This window comes from Schistocerca cancellata, chromosome 4 (assembly GCF_023864275.1).
Source record: "Schistocerca cancellata isolate TAMUIC-IGC-003103 chromosome 4, iqSchCanc2.1, whole genome shotgun sequence".
NCBI lineage: Eukaryota > Metazoa > Arthropoda > Insecta > Orthoptera > Acrididae > Schistocerca > Schistocerca cancellata.
Window position 1 is genome coordinate 562184280 of NC_064629.1, and position 18720 is coordinate 562202999.

General features: G+C 38.7%; 2 long non-coding RNA genes across 3 annotated transcripts; one reads left to right on the forward strand and one right to left on the reverse strand.

The window, feature by feature from the left end:
- The first annotated feature begins 1510 nt into the window (after window positions 1-1510).
- LOC126185155 (uncharacterized) lies at window positions 1511-2462 on the forward strand. Of its 2 annotated transcripts, none has more exons than XR_007536963.1 (3): window positions 1511-1858; window positions 2013-2123; window positions 2283-2462. It is a non-coding gene; the product is annotated as an uncharacterized LOC126185155 (long non-coding RNA). The 2 variants fall into 2 exon arrangements; XR_007536964.1 differs by lacking the exon at window positions 1511-1858 and adding an exon at window positions 1887-1941.
- A 4214-nt stretch (window positions 2463-6676) lies between these two features.
- On the reverse strand, window positions 6677-7579 carry LOC126185148 (uncharacterized). The gene is made up of 3 exons (XR_007536961.1): window positions 7281-7579; window positions 7016-7126; window positions 6677-6856 (listed from the first exon to the last, which is right to left on the reverse strand). It is a non-coding gene; the product is annotated as an uncharacterized LOC126185148 (long non-coding RNA).
- Window positions 7580-18720: the final 11141 nt, after the last annotated feature.

Sequence of the window (18720 nt, forward strand, 5' to 3'; positions counted from 1 at the left end):
CCAGAGACAACATATACTCTCCACTAATCTAATAGTGACTCGATGCTATAATGTATGTTGGAGGGAAATACAGATTAATATGGGCTCCAAACCATGGTGTAACATGGCATTTTTCACATTAATTCTCATAAGTCAAAGAAACGACAAGTAACAAAAAATCTTGCCAACATCTGGGGTTTGAATTCCAGACCTTTCGACTGATAGTCTAGCATTCATCCACTAAGCCAATAAATCAAACTCGAAAAAAAAATGTCCAGTTAGAATACAATGCGGCGGCGCGGTTCCTTTATGTCCTTTATACCAGCACCAACCTGTGAACTCGTTGCAGCAGATCGCCCGTAGGAAAGCTGAGAAGAAACCTAGTGTACTGAATCGCACCAGGCTACATACAACGTAACTATTAAAGTCGGGAAAAGTTCTTAATTTTGAATGAAAGGTGAAAATACTGGCAAAACTTCGGTATATTCTGAAGTCGAAAATTACAAGTTCACCGCCAAGCACGCGCTAATCCTAACACAGTCATGCACAAACCCTTTCATCCACATTAGCAAGTTTATGGTAACTTATTTTCCGAAATCTGAACAGCTACTAAGTACAGATTGTTCTTAAATGAAAATGCTCACCACACTAACATGCACTCAAGTTTTTAGTCACCAATCTGTTCAATATGCCTCGCGGAATTACTTTTCTCATACACAAAATTACTTAAGTAATAGGTTCTTTCTAAAAAAAACACTCCGGAATAAATATGCCTTCACTTTAAAGCACTTTTGAGGCATGTAGCACAACTAAAACCGGCAAATTATAACTTCCTTCGGAGCTCATACTACCCACGACCGTACCATTGAAAGTCTGGGCTCCGACTACTTAAACTGCTGTGAGCATTCTCCATCTCCAAGAGAAAAGAAGCGCGAAGAATACTCTGTTCTGATTGGTCAGTTTTCTTTAAGGCCAATAGAAAAACATTTTTCTCCCGCGTTAGTCCGCACTTTTGATGACTAACAAATCAACCAAATACACACTTTCGAACTGCACTTTTTCCAGAAATAAATATTTAACATTCTGATATTTTGTTTACACTTTACGTTATTAACTACTTTCATCTGCACTCGAACTGGCTTTCCTTTTACCATAAACTTACTTAACATATTATGATACAAAATACCGTGACGTCAGCATTCACACTGTCTTAAAAATTTCTCACACTAATTCGTACAGGTTTGTCAATATAACAATGATCTACATACTTACTTTAGACCACATTCACGCATCATTCACACTACTAAAAATATATACAAAACTGTACAAACATAAATAAACAAAAAAGCCTTCAAGAAGTACACAGAACAATTCACAAAAAACATTCTCTTGACGTGTTTCTTGAATGTCTCTGTCCGCTACTGTCCTCTGGTGGATGAAAATTAGAACTACGTACTCGACTGAACCTGCTTCAAACCATCTGTCACTGTGCACGCATGAGTCATTGTCTTGATACACAGTAGTGATGGGCTAAACTGCGATTTTCCGATATCAGTGATTTCTGTGAATGCTACTTTTCAGTATCTGTTATTCTTAACTGTGATTTGTCGCAGTTAAGAGTCGCAGTTAAGGAACATAGGTCGTGTATCCCTCCGCCACTGCTATTTCTGCGATTTCTGCTACTTCCGCGATTTCTGCTACTTCTGCGATTTCTGTGACTTCTGCTACTTCTGCGATTTCTGCTACTTCTGCGATTTCTGTGACTTCTGCTACTTCTGCGATTTCTGTGATTCCTGCGATTTCTGCGACTTACCACCGTATGAAAAAGTTACATCTGTCAACACAGAAAATTGCATCTCAACAAACCTGTCATTGGCAAGTATGTTTTACGTTTTTTCTTCCGTAGGCTTTAATTTTGTATTAAAGAAACAACTGTGAAAATATTAATAGTGTAATTAATATGTAAGTAGCCGTACAGTACTGTAATAGTTCGTATTTAGAAAATGAATTCTAACATATTGTTATGTTCACAGGTACCTGAACTACATTTCAGTCACTCAGTAAAGTGATAACTCAAAATATCATTGTCAACAGATCTGAAGAAATTGCCACTGCGTCTTTAGACCGTTTTCGTCAGACGAGAGGTTAGTTTCTAAGCGTTTCGATGGACTTAATTACTTCAGTGAGATCGTTCTTGCAAATGTGATATTCATTATAGCAAATATTAGCAATCTACTCTGTCAATTATATTGCTAGTAATTAATGACAGCAAAAATTGTTTAATAATCCTTGTGTTTTTGCAGACACAGTTCTGACTCTGATTACTGGTTGCTGTACGTATCTATCCACATCAAGGCTGTTTTTGAGAGAGACTCGTGAAGATTCAAGACAGCTCTTAGAGGATTTGCAGTTTAAAAGTGAAATAATTGTGAAATAAGTGTGTGAATGATTAAACTGTGTTTTATTGAAGTTGCTGTGCGATTTTAAAGGAATAATAAATGTCAAATACAGTGAGTGAATAATAAAAATCTCATTTTCCACATGTTTAAGCCGTCCTATACCCATAATTTTCCGCCACTTACTTATTGGTAAACACTTGTTGGAGAGTGACATGCCGCCCCCCCCCCCCCCCCTTTCTCCACAATCTTGGTGTGACACTGACCTGGAACTTATCCCGAAGTCTACAATATGCATTTTGAGGCTGTTGATATGAAAGTGGGAAGTACAGATCTTCCAGTTAAATCAGGAATAGCTTAAGTGCATTACTTGAAAGTAACACAGGAAAAGCTTACTTATGTAGGTGGTAGTAGTGTCGGCAAAAAGTTCTTGTGTGTGAAGTTGCCATGTAGAACACCAGGTGTAAAACTTTTCTCCCGAGTCTTGAACTGTGTCGGAACAAAAGTGAGGCATTCATGTGACTGTTTTCATTTCTCTACACTTATACAGATGTCTGAGTTCTGCTGTGTTAACGTTGCAAAGTCCTGTAGGCATGTGGAGTATTAACCAAAACTGTCATATTGGAAGCAGAATCAAACACATTTGTTACGTTACTTGATATTTTCAGGAGAAAAAGGCAATGTTGCTTCTTATTAATATAATACATTCAGAGTCACAGCAGTATTTGACCAACCATAACTGATGCTGAATGTGCATGTTGTCATATAATATGAAGGGCTTATTTCAATAGTGGTACAAGTCCATTACCTCCACTTTTCTGTCTATAATGCTTCTGAAATTAGTGATCCAAACAAACATAAATAAAGGTTCATCTCTAGCAAGAAGCCATATGCTTGAATATTTCTGGTATCTCAAATGCAGATTTGTCAGCGCTCATTTAACTTTACGACTCTGTATCTCAAAATGAACAAAAATGGACTTGTACCACTATTAAAATAAGCCCTTCATATGCACACACAGCACATCGATCTCGTGAGGCACAAGGCTCTCATAACGAAGTACGTACGTCGGTCAACAGATGACACTAGGAAAAGTATGTTAACTGCGCTTTTTAGTTGCTACTTGCGACTCTTAGATGCGATTTGTCACAGAAATCGCAGTGTGACTCGGTAGCGAATAGCGTAGTATGAACTTTGCTCAACAGATGGCAGTGCTAACTGCGCTTTTTAGTTGCTACTTGCGACTCTTAGTTGCGACTTGTCACGGAAATCGCAGTTAGACTCAATACCGTATCGCAGAGATGGACGTAGTACGAACTTTGGCCAACAGATGGCACTGTTAACCGCGCTTTCTAGTTGCTACTTGCGACTCTTAGTTGCGACTTGTCACGGAAATCGCAGAAAGCAGTGCTAAATTCGACCAATAGATGGCTCACGTCTTTGAATATGAAATACTACTTGCGACTGCTAACTGTGACTGAAATCGCAGTTAGATTCTGTAAAGTTGCTACTGTGATATCTGTGACTTCTCAGTCACTGTGATTTCTAACAGATACGCGATTTCCTGCCCACCACTACCACTATGGCTTAGACAGGTGGAACATCAGCGTCAATGGAGAGTTAACGTCTGGTCTGGGATGCTTGGCACTACAATTATTGACCCTTATTTCATCAATGGTAGTCTAAACGGCACAGCATACGCCAACTTCCTCAGACGAATTTTTCCTCCTCTTCTGGATGAGAACCAGAATGCTTATGTGGTATCAACACGATGGATGCTCAGCACATAATGCCTTGCATACACGTCATGTTCTGAACGGAAGGTATCCTGCCAGATGGATTGGTCGAGGAGGAGCAGTTACTTGGCCTGCTAGGTCTTCTGATTTAAATCCTCTGGACTTTTTTCTTTTGGGCTGCATTAAGGACTTTGCCAATCGCGATATTCCAACAACTCCAGAGGACATGCAGGAACGTATCGTGCTTGCTTGTAATTCTCTTCAGCAGGAAACTCTGGAAGCAGTAAATAATTCGTTCATTCAACGACTGCACCAGTGTATCAGTGTCAAGGGTCACTAGTTTGTGCACATTTGAATGTTCTGCTCCTGGGCAATGGTACAGGAGAGTCAATTTTGTGTTATGTTTCTGCTTGGTTTTCATTTGATTTCTGACAACTCCAGCAAGTGGACGAGTTTGTGAGCCTGGGCTCAAAGTCAGTGTTGTGTTATGTAATTAATAACGTTGTGTTTCAGTGAATGGTACACAGTGAATGGTACAGTGAATGGTACACAGTGAATGGTACACATTTTTGAATAGGTCTTTAGGAGAGGAAATGAATTTCCAAATAAAAAAATAAAGGGTGCCATTTAAAAAGGTCATACCACTGTTCACATTTTTGTAAAAAACAAATTACAACGAAAATTGATGTCCCCCTGACAGCTAAAGAACTTTGGCTTGAATCATTTTGTTATTTGAATCTGGACAAACAGTTATTTAGGGTGGTCAAGATAAATGGGACACCCAGTATATTACCTAAAAAAAGTATATAAATCTTACATAAAGCAACCTGTATTGTGGGCAAACTAGTTGGCATATGACAATATCAGGAAGTCTATTTGTGGAGACTGGCACAGTGGTTGTAGTGCTTTAGTGGTATCTGGCTGCAATTGTCTTTTGCTCTGTGAGGCTGTGGACCAGTTACATTCAGAGTTCTAGGCAACAGTGTGGCTGCAGCACATACGCCCATGAACTGCTATCTGACCAGGCCTGTTGCGGTGTGGCACCTTATATCGCTGCTGTCTAGAGCCTGTGTATTAGTGGTGGGCAGGAAATCGCGTATCTGTTAGAAATCACAGTGACTGAGAAGTCACAGATATCACAGTAGCAACTTTACAGAATCTAACTGTGATTTCAGTCACAGTTAGCAGTCGCAAGTAGTATTTCATATTCAAAGACGTGAGCCATCTATTGGTCGAATTTAGCACTGCTTTCTGCGATTTCCGTGACAAGTCGCAACTAAGAGTCGCAAGTAGCAACTAGAAAGCGCGGTTAACAGTGCCATCTGTTGGCCAAAGTTCGTACTACGTCCATCTCTGCGATACGGTATTGAGTCTAACTGCGATTTCCGTGACAAGTCGCAACTAAGAGTCGCAAGTAGCAACTAAAAAGCGCAGTTAGCACTGCCATCTGTTGAGCAAAGTTCATACTACGCTATTCGCTACCGAGTCACACTGCGATTTCTGTGACAAATCGCAACTAAGAGTCGCAAGTAGCAACTAAAAAGCGCAGTTAACATACTTTTCCTAGTGTCATCTGTTGACCGACGTACGTACTTCGTTATGAGAGCCTTGTGCCTCACGAGATCGATGTGCTGTGTGTGCATATGAAGGGCTTATTTTAATAGTGGTACAAGTCCATTTTTGTTCATTTTGAGATACAGAGTCGTAAAGTTAAATGAGCGCTGACAAATCTGCATTTGAGATACCAGAAATATTCAAGCATATGGCTTCTTGCTAGAGATGAACCTTTATTTATGTTTGTTTGGATCACTAATTTCAGAAGCATTATAGACAGAAAAGTGGAGGTAATGGACTTGTACCACTATTGAAATAAGCCCTTCATATTATATGACAACATGCACATTCAGCATCAGTTATGGTTGGTCAAATACTGCTGTGACTCTGAATGTATTATATTAATAAGAAGCAACATTGCCTTTTTCTCCTGAAAATATCAAGTAACGTAACAAATGTGTTTGATTCTGCTTCCAATATGACAGTTTTGGTTAATACTCCACATGCCTACAGGACTTTGCAACGTTAACACAGCAGAACTCAGACATCTGTATAAGTGTAGAGAAATGAAAACAGTCACATGAATGCCTCACTTTTGTTCCGACACAGTTCAAGACTCGGGAGAAAAGTTTTACACCTGGTGTTCTACATGGCAACTTCACACACAAGAACTTTTTGCCGACACTACTACCACCTACATAAGTAAGCTTTTCCTGTGTTACTTTCAAGTAATGCACTTAAGCTATTCCTGATTTAACTGGAAGATCTGTACTTCCCACTTTCATATCAACAGCCTCAAAATGCATATTGTAGACTTCGGGATAAGTTCCAGGTCAGTGTCACACCAAGATTGTGGAGAAAGGGGGGGGGGGGGGGGGCGGCATGTCACTCTCCAACAAGTGTTTACCAATAAGTAAGTGGCGGAAAATTATGGGTATAGGACGGCTTAAACATGTAAAAATGAGATTTTTATTATTCACTCACTGTATTTGACATTTATTATTCCTTTAAAATCGCACAACAACTTCAATAAAACACAGTTTAATCATTCACACACTTATTTCACAATTATTTCACTTTTAAACTGCAAATCCTCTAAGAGCTGTCTTGAATCTTCACGAGTCTCTCTCAAAAACAGCCTTGATGTGGATAGATACGTACAGCAACCAGTAATCAGAGTCAGAACTGTGTCTGCAAAAACACAAGGATTATTAAACAATTTTTGCTGTCATTAATTACTAGCAATATAATTGACAGAGTAGATTGCTAATATTTGCTATAATGAATATCACATTTGCAAGAACGATCTCACTGAAGTAATTAAGTCCATCGAAACGCTTAGAAACTAACCTCTCGTCTGACGAAAACGGTCTAAAGACGCAGTGGCAATTTCTTCAGATCTGTTGACAATGATATTTTGAGTTATCACTTTACTGAGTGACTGAAATGTAGTTCAGGTACCTGTGAACATAACAATATGTTAGAATTCATTTTCTAAATACGAACTATTACAGTACTGTACGGCTACTTACATATTAATTACACTATTAATATTTTCACAGTTGTTTCTTTAATACAAAATTAAAGCCTACGGAAGAAAAAACGTAAAACATACTTGCCAATGACAGGTTTGTTGAGATGCAATTTTCTGTGTTGACAGATGTAACTTTTTCATACGGTGGTAAGTCGCAGAAATCGCAGGAATCACAGAAATCGCAGAAGTAGCAGAAGTCACAGAAATCGCAGAAGTAGCAGAAATCGCAGAAGTAGCAGAAGTCACAGAAATCGCAGAAGTAGCAGAAATCGCGGAAGTAGCAGAAATAGCAGTGGCGGAGGGATACACGACCTATGTTCCTTAACTGCGACTCTTAACTGCGACAAATCACAGTTAAGAATAACAGATACTGAAAAGTAGCATTCACAGAAATCACTGATATCGGAAAATCGCAGTTTAGCCCATCACTACATAGTGGATTGTCGCTGGACCAATAATGCATGTTCCTTGTATTTACCTGTCCTTTGTTTGAGAAGGAACATTCATCGGTAAATAGAACATTGGAGAAGAAGTCTGGGTTGGCGAGGCTTTGCTGCTGTGTGCACTGGCAGAACTGTACACGATTCTGGAAATAATTACGATGCAATTGTTGACGAAGGTGTACATGGTAAGGATGGAACCGCTGACGTGTAAGAATACGATGTACACTGGTTTTTGGAATGCCAATCTCGTGATCAAACTGTCGTGTGCTCACATGTGGCTTCATAGCAACGGAAGCGAGAACAGTAACTTCGGCAGATTCGTCTGTGCGAGTGCTATGACAACTGCGTTGTCGTGGGTTGAAATTTCCCATTTCCTGAAGCGTCGCAACAAGACCAAAAAACATCCGTCGGGAAGGTGCGTTTTTGTCAGGATATCCCTCTCTGTACAGTTCCGCTGCCTGCGTAGCATTTCCCCTACCTTCAACAACAACACCAACAACAACAACAATAAAAGAAACGTTATGTCGATGCAGTTTGTATGAAGGACAGTCTTTATTGTATGCCTACTCTACACAACAGTATTTAAAAGGACTAAACTACTGTTCTAAATGTACCCGTACATAGGAAAACAGTATTGCAATGACTGTTCTGCTAACTTAAATTCCCCATAGATGAGTAGCATTTCTACCTTCTCTTCGTTGGTGTACCTTCTACTCACACAACTCTTCCACTGACGATGGTTGACGGAATGACGGGTGTGGATTCTACTTATGTTTATATTTGTCCTCATGTCAACGTCAGCATATGGATGTGTTCTATTACCCCGAGTACCTGCACTAAGCGCTGGGAGTGTCAACGTCAATGTTGTGTTATGTAATTAATAACGTTGTGTTTCAGTGAATGGTACACTGTGATACATTTTTGAATAGGTCTTTAGGAGAGAAAATGAACTACCAAATAAAAAATACAGGGTGCCATTTAAAAAATACCGCTGTTCATATCTTTGTAAGAAACAAAGCTACAACGAAGGCAACCTTGCTGATTGATGTCCCCCTGACGGCTAAAGAACATTTGCTTGAAACGTTTAGTAATTTGCGTCTGGACAAAGAGTTATTTAGGGTGGTCAACATAAATGAGACACCCTGTGTAATAATAAATACAATGTTAATAACAACTGTACAAAAAGCAGAGAAGTGGAAAAACCACGTTGTGCAATAGAAAGTGAGTATTTACTTTTTTGTATCATTTGGAGGCCATGCAAAGTACTTATAGTTGGAGCCATGAACGACGACAGTCGAGTTTAGGCTCGTTCTGCGCATCTGACGTAATGTCATCCTCCGAAAGCCGATGAACGTTCAGTAGTTTTCTCAGCGCTCTGCTCTGAACTTGGCCAGTGCGAGGGTTAAACATGGTTGTGGCAGTTATTCGGTGAATTTTTATTCAGTTTGTTGCGATTTGGTATGGCTGATGTAAGCGAAAAATTAGCCATAAACAAGCGAGAGATGTAATTTACGGGATACACGCTTTCTTCAAGCGTGAAGCAGAAAACTGTGGACTTATCACAGATGTTGCTAGAACTGTTCAGCGGATTGCCAGTGAAGATAATTTATCTGTCCAGACTAGTGGAAGCCCAGTTTTCAGATCGCCAGGGTAACATCACAGTTGTGAGAAGTCTATCACGAATTTAGGCGATTCTCACAAAGATGTTCTATGGCAAGTTGTGCAAAAGATGTACAAGACAACCGAATTTCTGACTGTTAAAAAATTACGTTAAATGTTTGAAACTATAAATTTTAAAGGCAGTGTTATCTCAGTGTGAAGAATACTGACGGACATTGGTTTAAAATATTAAAATGCAAATGATGGACGAAAATTTTTAATGGAACATTGTGATATCGCTGCTTCAAGCGCAGAGTTTTTAGGAATTATTCTTGAAATACGCAAACCTGGCAATCGGATTTACTTGGACGAAACATGGGTAAACCAGAATCATACAAGGAAAGCGTGTTGGAAACCAGGTGATGGTTCAGCTGGTTTTAAAGTATCGAGTTGTAAAGGGGGACAAATAGCTGTGCTTCAAGCTGGTGCTGTTTCCGGATTCATTCCAGAAAGCAAATTAGTGGACTGGGCAAAAATGAGCAATGCAGGTGATTACGATTCTGAAATGAACTCGGAGACATTTACATTGTGGTTTAGGAAACAGTTTCTCCCTTACTTGCATGAAAACTCAGCGATAATTATGAACAATGCGAGTTATCGCTCAGTTGTTGTTGACAAGGCTCCCACAACATGCACAAAAAAGCCAGTATCATGCTGTGGGCCACAGGTAAAAAGATACAGCACACTGCCAATCAAACTCGGGCTGAATTGTTAAATCTTGTAGGGCTTCACAAGTCTCGTCTAAAAGCGTATGAAATCGATTGTACTGCACAGGAACATGGACATACAGTTTTGCGTTTACCACTGTAACATTGCCAGTGCAATCTGACAGAGCTCATATGGGCACAAGTGAAAGGGTGAGTAGCAGAACGGAACACGACATTTAAAATTGATGACACACAGAGGCTTTTGCATGAAGCACTTGACAACATAACTCCTTCAGCATGGACTGAATGTGTTCGGAATGCAGAACAGCCACAGAGGGACTACATGGAGAGGGAAATTTTAACTCACAATCTGCTTGATCCCATCGTGATCACTCTATGTCCAGAAGAGTCAGACACTGACACGAACTGTGGTGATGTACATGACGGCGGTCTCAGCTATTGAAAACAATCAAAGATGAGACACACGTACAATATTCATGTTGTCTTTTCTTTTCTACAGCTTCTCTTCCCACAGTTGCAGTTCTACGTGTAATATTGAGATATGTTCTGTCTTTTACGACTGTAATAAAAGTTTTATTTATACTAAACGCGTTTTGCTTTGTTTTAAAGCATCTTCAGCTGACAGTATTTTGGCTTCTACACTGCCACGCTAAGAATTTAAGATCGCATTCAAAGTTTGTCTCGACTGATCTATATTTTAGCAAATTATTGCTGTTTGTGTATGACAGACCCACTCAAATAACTTCGTTTTTTGCACATTGCTCTTCACTGACACTCAGTATACAGTATTTTAGTCTTCATGTATTTATGAGTCCACAACTGACTTTGTGTACTTTATCAACTTTGTTTTAATTGAGGTACTTTTAAAAAAGCGAAATGTGTCTAGTATTAATCAAACGTTTATCACAGTTGCGAGAGATGGAACATTTTCCAATATTCCATACAATATTTTTGGGGTATTAAAATTATTCCACTCAGAATGTTATATATAATGTAATTTGTGGTAGACTGTCCATGTTGAAAGTAGTTAAGCACTGCACATGGGAGCAGTTTTTTAGTGTTTTACTAAAATGATTATCGATAAACTTCAGTTTTGTCATTGGACGCAAGCATACAAACTTCTCTGTACATAGATGCTCGGGACAAAGCATCGCAACTTGCTGGGCTAGACGACATTGCACATCTTACTCTTTTAGATCTGGATATATCACAGTGGTTCTCATGTGGTGGTGGGATCTTAACTTTCTGACAAATCGCAACAAACTGAATAAAAATTCACTGAGTAACTTTCTCCACTCCCAGTTACCCCTTAAACACAAGCTTACCAACTATTTGGGTCTACATCTCTATGTGCATATCGCAGCTGTTGTTGGCAACTGGCAACACTGCAATTCCCCTCTGTGCCTCTACACTGCACGGACCTGCGCGGCCCGCCATCGTCCATGGATTCAGCTATTATATACTACTGGTATGAAACATTATCACTGTATGAAATGACAAAAATGGTTCAAATGGCTCTGAGCACTTTGGGATTCAACATCTGAGGTCATCAGTTCCCTAGAACTTAGAACTAATTAAACCTAACTAACCTAAAGGACATCACACACATCCATGCCCGAGGCAGGAAGGAACCTGCGTCAGTAGCGGTCGCGCGGTTCCAGACTGAAGCGCCTAGAACCGCATGGCCACTGCGGCCGTCTATTATCACTGTATGAAATGACAGACTCTTAATGTAGGACTACCTCAAAGAGTGGAGAATCACGCATTTATATCAGAAAACGAAAACAGTTCAAGTCAAGTAATTATCTCAATATAGTAAGTAAAGGCAAACACTTTAAAACATGAGCTGTTGAATTAACAGGGATTGATATCACAAAGAAATAAATAATTTTTTGTGTGTATTGATCTCCCAGTGGTAATGTTGACTCTTTCTTCAATAACGTAAATGCTTAATACATTTGTAAGTACAAAAGTCAACATAATTTTGTGTAGAGGCATGAACATAAACACAAATATCATAAATTAAACTAGTACCATAGCACCCTCATAAATGTCCTTCAGTTTTGGCAAGCTCTGTTGGTAGACAGCACAAGGCTACTACGATGACTCCATCAGTAATTGACCATGTGGGCACAAATATCCCCGAAAAGTGTGATATAACTGCGAAATGTCTTCGGCTATCAGACCATTTCTGCCAAATAATAACAGTGAAATCCGGTATGGAAACATTTCCTAAACTGCAGGCCTATAAAAGACATTTATCAGAAATCAAAACACGAAATTTTCTACAGAACTAGCAAATAAAATGTGGGATAAAATGTATAGAGTATAGAGAAACCAATGTAAAAGTGAACTTCTGTAAATTATCAACATTACTGAAATTGAACTTTCAAAAAGTATTTCTAAAAGAAAAAAGGACTTTAGTTCTGCGGAGAAGAGTAAAAATAACACCAGGATTCTTAAACTATCACAGGTAAAACATGTTTATAGGAAGGTGCTGATGGCTGCAAATGACACCCCCACAATCCTAGATGATTTGATTTTACTTCTGCTGATTGTGGTACTGAGCTTTCTTGATCAACAATATTAATTATAAAGAATCAGATTTCAAGACCTACCATATCAGTCACTATGTACAGGTTAAAGAAGATTTGTTCATACAAGTTCACTTTCAATCAAATTCACATCTAATTTTACATTTTAATTTACAATACTGTCTGCCATTAATGAGGACCACCTAGCTTTGTGGCTAACCATAGCTCACCACAACAGATCCCAATTGCCAATCTTATCACAGGTAACTCACAACTGCTTATTGTTCACTGAGCATGTCACTGTGCATTGTTTGCATTAGTGTTATTATAAATCAATATGTAAGGTTATTGTTTGCATACTCAATCTGGTATGTCATAAAAAAGGAAATAGGATGAGACAAACAAAGATATAATAATATTCTGATAAGGAAGGGGGAGACCATAATATGTGATGCTCACCACCTGGTAACCTATGTGTATGAGTATATTTCAAGCATTGCAGTGAAGTTACAACAAAAATTGCCAACAACAAATATAGCACCTGTAAATAATTAGACACTAAGTACAATGGTGTTACCACCAATCACAGAACATGAAGTTAGTAAAACTGTTCAAAAATTAAAAAATTAAAAGTCAGTAGGCTTATATAAAGAGCCAATGTGTGTACTGAAACAAAGCACAGAGGGTACAAATGCTTCCTTTACAAACATAATAGATGAATCCTTCACATCAGGAAATTTCCAGAGATGTACAATTACTGAATAAGGGTAATGCCAAAGACATAGAAAATTACTGGACCATTTCCCTCTTGTCACCATTGTAACAAATTAGAATCAATTATGAATGGCAGATTAGTTAATAACTTGAATAAAGGTGAACTTGTAAGTGAACTATGGTTTGGCATTTGAAGTGGTAGAAATACGGAATCAGCCAGAGCAAAACTACTTGCTGTTCTTGACAAAAATGAGTGGGTTATGGGCATATTTTTAAATCTTTCTAATGTTTTTGATACTGTTGACCATACTATTCTAGTAAATAAGCTACAAGTATTAGGAACAAGAGGGGTAGCTAATGACTGGCGCCCACCATTCCTGACAGATAAGGTACAAAGAGCAGAGATCACACCCACCTCAAATAAGTCTAAACTTTTAGTAAAACACTTTCCAGGACCAAAACACATTAATATAGTAGTTACTGAGGGTAGCATGTTAGGACCAATACTGTTTCTGATATACACAAGTGACTTTTGCAGTAGTGTTTGCTATGAGGAAAAAATTGTCTTTGCTGATGACAGCAACTTTATAGTCACTGAGAAAACAAGGGGACTCCTTGCAGAAAAAGCAAATAAAACCTTTAAAGAAGTTTACAGTGGACCAATAAGCAATGTAGTAACACTGAACATACAGAAATCTCATGTCATGAATTCCAGTTTGAAGAGAAGAAATTGCACCATTAAATTAAATGTAGATAGCACCCCTATAGAGTGTGAAGCAAATGTATATTTTCTGGTAATAAACATTAATTCTCAGTTTAAGTTGTGTGAACACAAACAGATACCTGCAAACTGAATGTCATCAGTATATTGTGCCCTTAGAGTCATGTAATCCATGTGTAACAGCCAATATCTGTTAATTACACACTATTAATATGTACACTCAGTTCTTGGATGTGCCATTCATTTCTGGGTAACAGATGCAGGAAACATTAACACAAATTTCAAACTCCAGAAAACGGCCACAGGAATAATAACCAAAATTCGTAGTGAAGCTCACTGTAAAGATCTGTTCAAAACACTGGGTATTTTAACTGCACAATGTTAGTTAAAAATCTGGAGTGAAGTTACAAAATGGTGCAAATGGCTCTGAGCACTATGGGAGGTCATCAGTCCCCGGCCAGCAAACGAGTATTTGGTAAAGTAAAAGGCTAATGCTACACTTATCATTACTCACTTCCCGTCACTGCAGCACTACACACATTATGAAAACATTGCTTCATAGCACTCCACACACTGTCAGCTAATGTCAGGACCATTTCGTGCGCTGCAACTTCCGTTTTGCTAACCAGAAAAGCTGAGCTAGCATCCCTCTATAATGAACGAGATGCTGACCTCGAAAAGAGGATAAGGTTTTCATTGTATAGCTCTGAGAGTATGTTTTTCCAGAAATGAAGGAAAGAAGGGTAAAATATCGTGTGACAGTGTTAAGTGGAGTGATGTATGTTTTATTATCGTTATTATTATGTATTTGGCAACGGCCTTGGCACAGTGATAACACCAGTTCCTATTAGATCACCGAAGTTATGCACTGCCAGGCTGGACTAGCAGTTGGGTGGATGACTATCCCGTCTGCCAAGTGCTATTGGCAAGTGGAGTGCACTCAGCCCTTGTGAGGCAAACTGAGGAGATAACTGACTGAGAAGTAGCGGCTCTGGTCTCATAAACTGACATACGACTGATAGATTGGTGTGCTGACCACATGCTACCATATCTGCATCTAGTGACACCTGTGGGCTGAGGATGACACGGCATCTGGTCGTATCATTGGGTCTTCATGACCAGTGGGGGTGGAGTTTAGCTTAGTAGTATGTATTTGATTTACATTTTTTACCAAACCTATACTATATGTTGTCAAAGTAATCCTTCAATGTATCGAATGTATTACTTAACAGGTACTTTTCAACTGCCGTTTTTAAATAAATTTGTTTTAAAAATTTCTTTCATCTCCTTTGTCAATTTATTATACAGTTTTATTCTGTAAATGTAACTTCACTCGCCGGCCAGAGTGGCCGTGCGGTTCTAGGCACTGCAGTCTGGAACCGCCTGACCACTATGGTCGCAGGTTCTAATCCTGCCTCAGGCATTGATGTGTGTGATGTCCTTAGGTTAGTTAGGTTTAAGTAGTTCTAAGTTCTAGGGGACTGATGACCACAGCAGTTAAGTCCCATAGTGCTCAGAGCCATTAGAAATAACTCGTTTGTATAGCACTATTGAACAGTAGGAATAAACCAAAGGAGGCCGCACAGTTTTAAACAGAGTGGTCTTGTACAGGGTGCGGCAGCGTTCATAGCGTAATTTGACTTGCTTAGTACAATGACGTACTGCAGGAATGTGCAACTGCTCATTCTGCATTCGTGTACTAATGAGCTGCCATTTCGAGTGTGACAGTAATATGGAGTGGTGGAGTGCACAGCATCATGCCTTTACTGTTGACAGTTATTCCAAGGATAACAACGCTGTTATTGCTACCCAGCGTCTATTTCGACATTTCAACTTGGGACGTCATGGGAAAGTTCCAGGTCGCACCCTGTATTTGAGGCTGCAGTCCCCATGCAGCAGTCCTGATTTAGGTTTCCTGTAGTTTCCCTAAACTACTTCAGGCAAATGCTGGGATGGTTCCTACTATAAGGCTACAGCTGACTACCTGTCCCACACATAAAATTGTAATAGAAAGACATGTCCAATGTAAAATGTAAAAGATATGTACAGATGAATGAAACTACTACTGCTGCAACTACTACTATTACTACTAACATTTGCCCTGCCACAAAATTAAAACATTTCTATAGATACCTAGGGAAGAGTACAAGCATTTCTGTGGTTCTAAGGGGACTCTTGGCTTCGGTTTTGTGGTCAGCATCAGTCATTTGATAACCCTAAATTTCTCGATGCAAACAGAGAAACATTTCATCACAGGTATTGCAGAAAATGCGATTTCAATCAAAAACTGTTCCTATGGGCCCCATGTACCATTTTCTGAGCTTCAATGCATTTGCTTGTGGGCTAGGCATGAGTGAATAAGTTATGCTAAGCAAAATACTTAATAAAGTGTTTCGAATAGGTCCCAAAACTTCACATGACTCACGACTAATCTCAACTGATTTGTGAGAAAGCTCTCTCTAGGGCTGCAGATGCAATGAAGCTTGAGCTAATAGGTACATAGTCTAACACGCAGCTCTAAAAGCAGTTTCCCCAAATGCAACATTTACATCACCTATAAACTATTGCCTCAAAAACAATACCTCTCAGTGGGGTCTGTTCAGAGGAGGCAAGGTAGACACAGCATGAACTGGAAACAAGAGTGAACCTAATGAAAACATTTACAGTTAAACATTCCTTACATGTCTTGACAAAAGCGATATTATACAACATTTTCAGATTAGCGCTGCTGACTTTTCATAATTCTCAGCTAAATCGTAAGTTTGCACTCACTGTAAGTTACGATTCAGGCTAGGAGAGACATTCTCTGAATGGCCTGTACAACTGGCAGCTGGAGCGCTGGGAAGCATGGCTGCTTATCAACCCCAGCCATCAGGTCCCCCCATGAGCCGACTGCTGGCCTCATGTAAGGTTAGAAAGGCTAAACGTTGTAATTTATTTACTGGTGCTGCAGAAAACGTACATGTTGTTAAGGTAAATGAATAATGACGCACTTGATACTTAGTTTAATGTTATTACAATGCCATAAATAGCCTTAACAGCTTATAATAACCATCATAAAGGCATGCTACTACTGTCAGGAAGCTAAGAAACCAAGATGGTTGTGTATTGTACCGCTGAGTGGCAAATCATGTATCATAACTAGAACTCTTGTATATGACGTTTCAGTATGCATCTTTACAACAGCAGCAAGTGGCTGTTAGGATGCTCTAATAAGAAAAGATGAATAAACTCAATTCTTAAATTTGTACATCTTTTCTTTGAATATAAAAAAATTTGAAACATAATTTAGAACGTTCTTTTACGTTTACAGAAGCGAACGTCTAATACAGAATGCCTTGATTGCTTCTGTTTCAAACACACTCATGAATAAAATAAGATAGTTGCTCTGAATTAAGTAACTGTTGCATGTAATTTCTCACAGATCTCCTCAATACTTCACTATGTCACAACTGATGGTCAAGGAGATGGAAGATTTGGAAAATACAGGAACATGGCCAGAGTTATGGTGGGGTTGCAATAATGGTTGCTCACTTGACTGGATTGCAATCAACACTGATAAACCCATTTTCTACTGCAATGTTCGTTCACAATTTCACTTGTTGACTGAATTCAGTGATATCACAAGTTGTGTCAGAGATCAAAATACACAGAATTTTCCCACAACTTTAAATGGTGTTGCTACTTTCATTCCAAGGTAGCCAAAATAACCTGGGCTCAATATGAATAAGTAATGAAACGAGTAATTTTTGGATACATTGATGGGGCAGTTATTAGAATCAGTAACTTTAACTCTATTATATTTGGAACATTTTAGAATACACAGTTTTGATCAGTATAAACAGCATAATCCATATTTTGTACACGATCACTAACAGTTTGCTTTTTTTGTTTCTTTTTTTCCTGTTTAAGATCACAGCTGGTGGCTGTGTATATTTTCGGCCAAATGTGTCACAAAAGTGTTGGTGGTTTCTTGAATTTTATTGTTACAGTTATTGTTTATTGGACTACAGACGGTATATTGCGAAATTTTAAACCTCTTTGAACTTATTTTGACTATTTCCTTATCCATCACCCCAGTTGGGAAGAGCTTTTCGACCACAAAAAGGATGGGAACTATGTATATAGTTCACATGCTTAAGAAAAAATTAGAAACTTTATTACCAGCTGAAAAAGATCTCTTGTGGCAGATGAGGTGAGTTCTGGTAATCAATGAATTCGCCAAACAGGTAACTTCTTACTTTAAAAAATTCGTTTTCTTCATCTGTAGCTGCTTACCTTAACAATAAGTTCAGTACACTACTGATGACCCTTTCTGCATAGGCAAAGCAGCTTATGCTGTTTTATTGTCAGTTGAACACGTGTATTCACATGTTTCCTTCTTTTATAAAATTCCCCTAAATTCTGGTTTAATAGCTTTTGACCTTGCTGCATTATGAACTGGTGTTCTAGATATTGTGCATTTTATCAGACTGAAACATTCTTTTGAACATTATGTTTTAGAATTAAATGCTTGAATGTACTTTTTATAAATAATAAATCAGGTGTACTTTTCTGTTTATTGTATTATCACTTTCCAATGAAGCAAGTAAATTAATATTGCATTGGCAGGAAGATAAAATGTTGGGAATAATTCCTGATTACAAATGAGAACTGTTATATTCGCCTCCTAGAAAGAGACCTATTATGTTGCAAATATCTGTTTTACAGATGTTGCTGAAAAATGTTAAATGTTTTCATTAGTGTACAAGTGGCCAGTGGTTTTTGTGTGTGTGTGTAGTT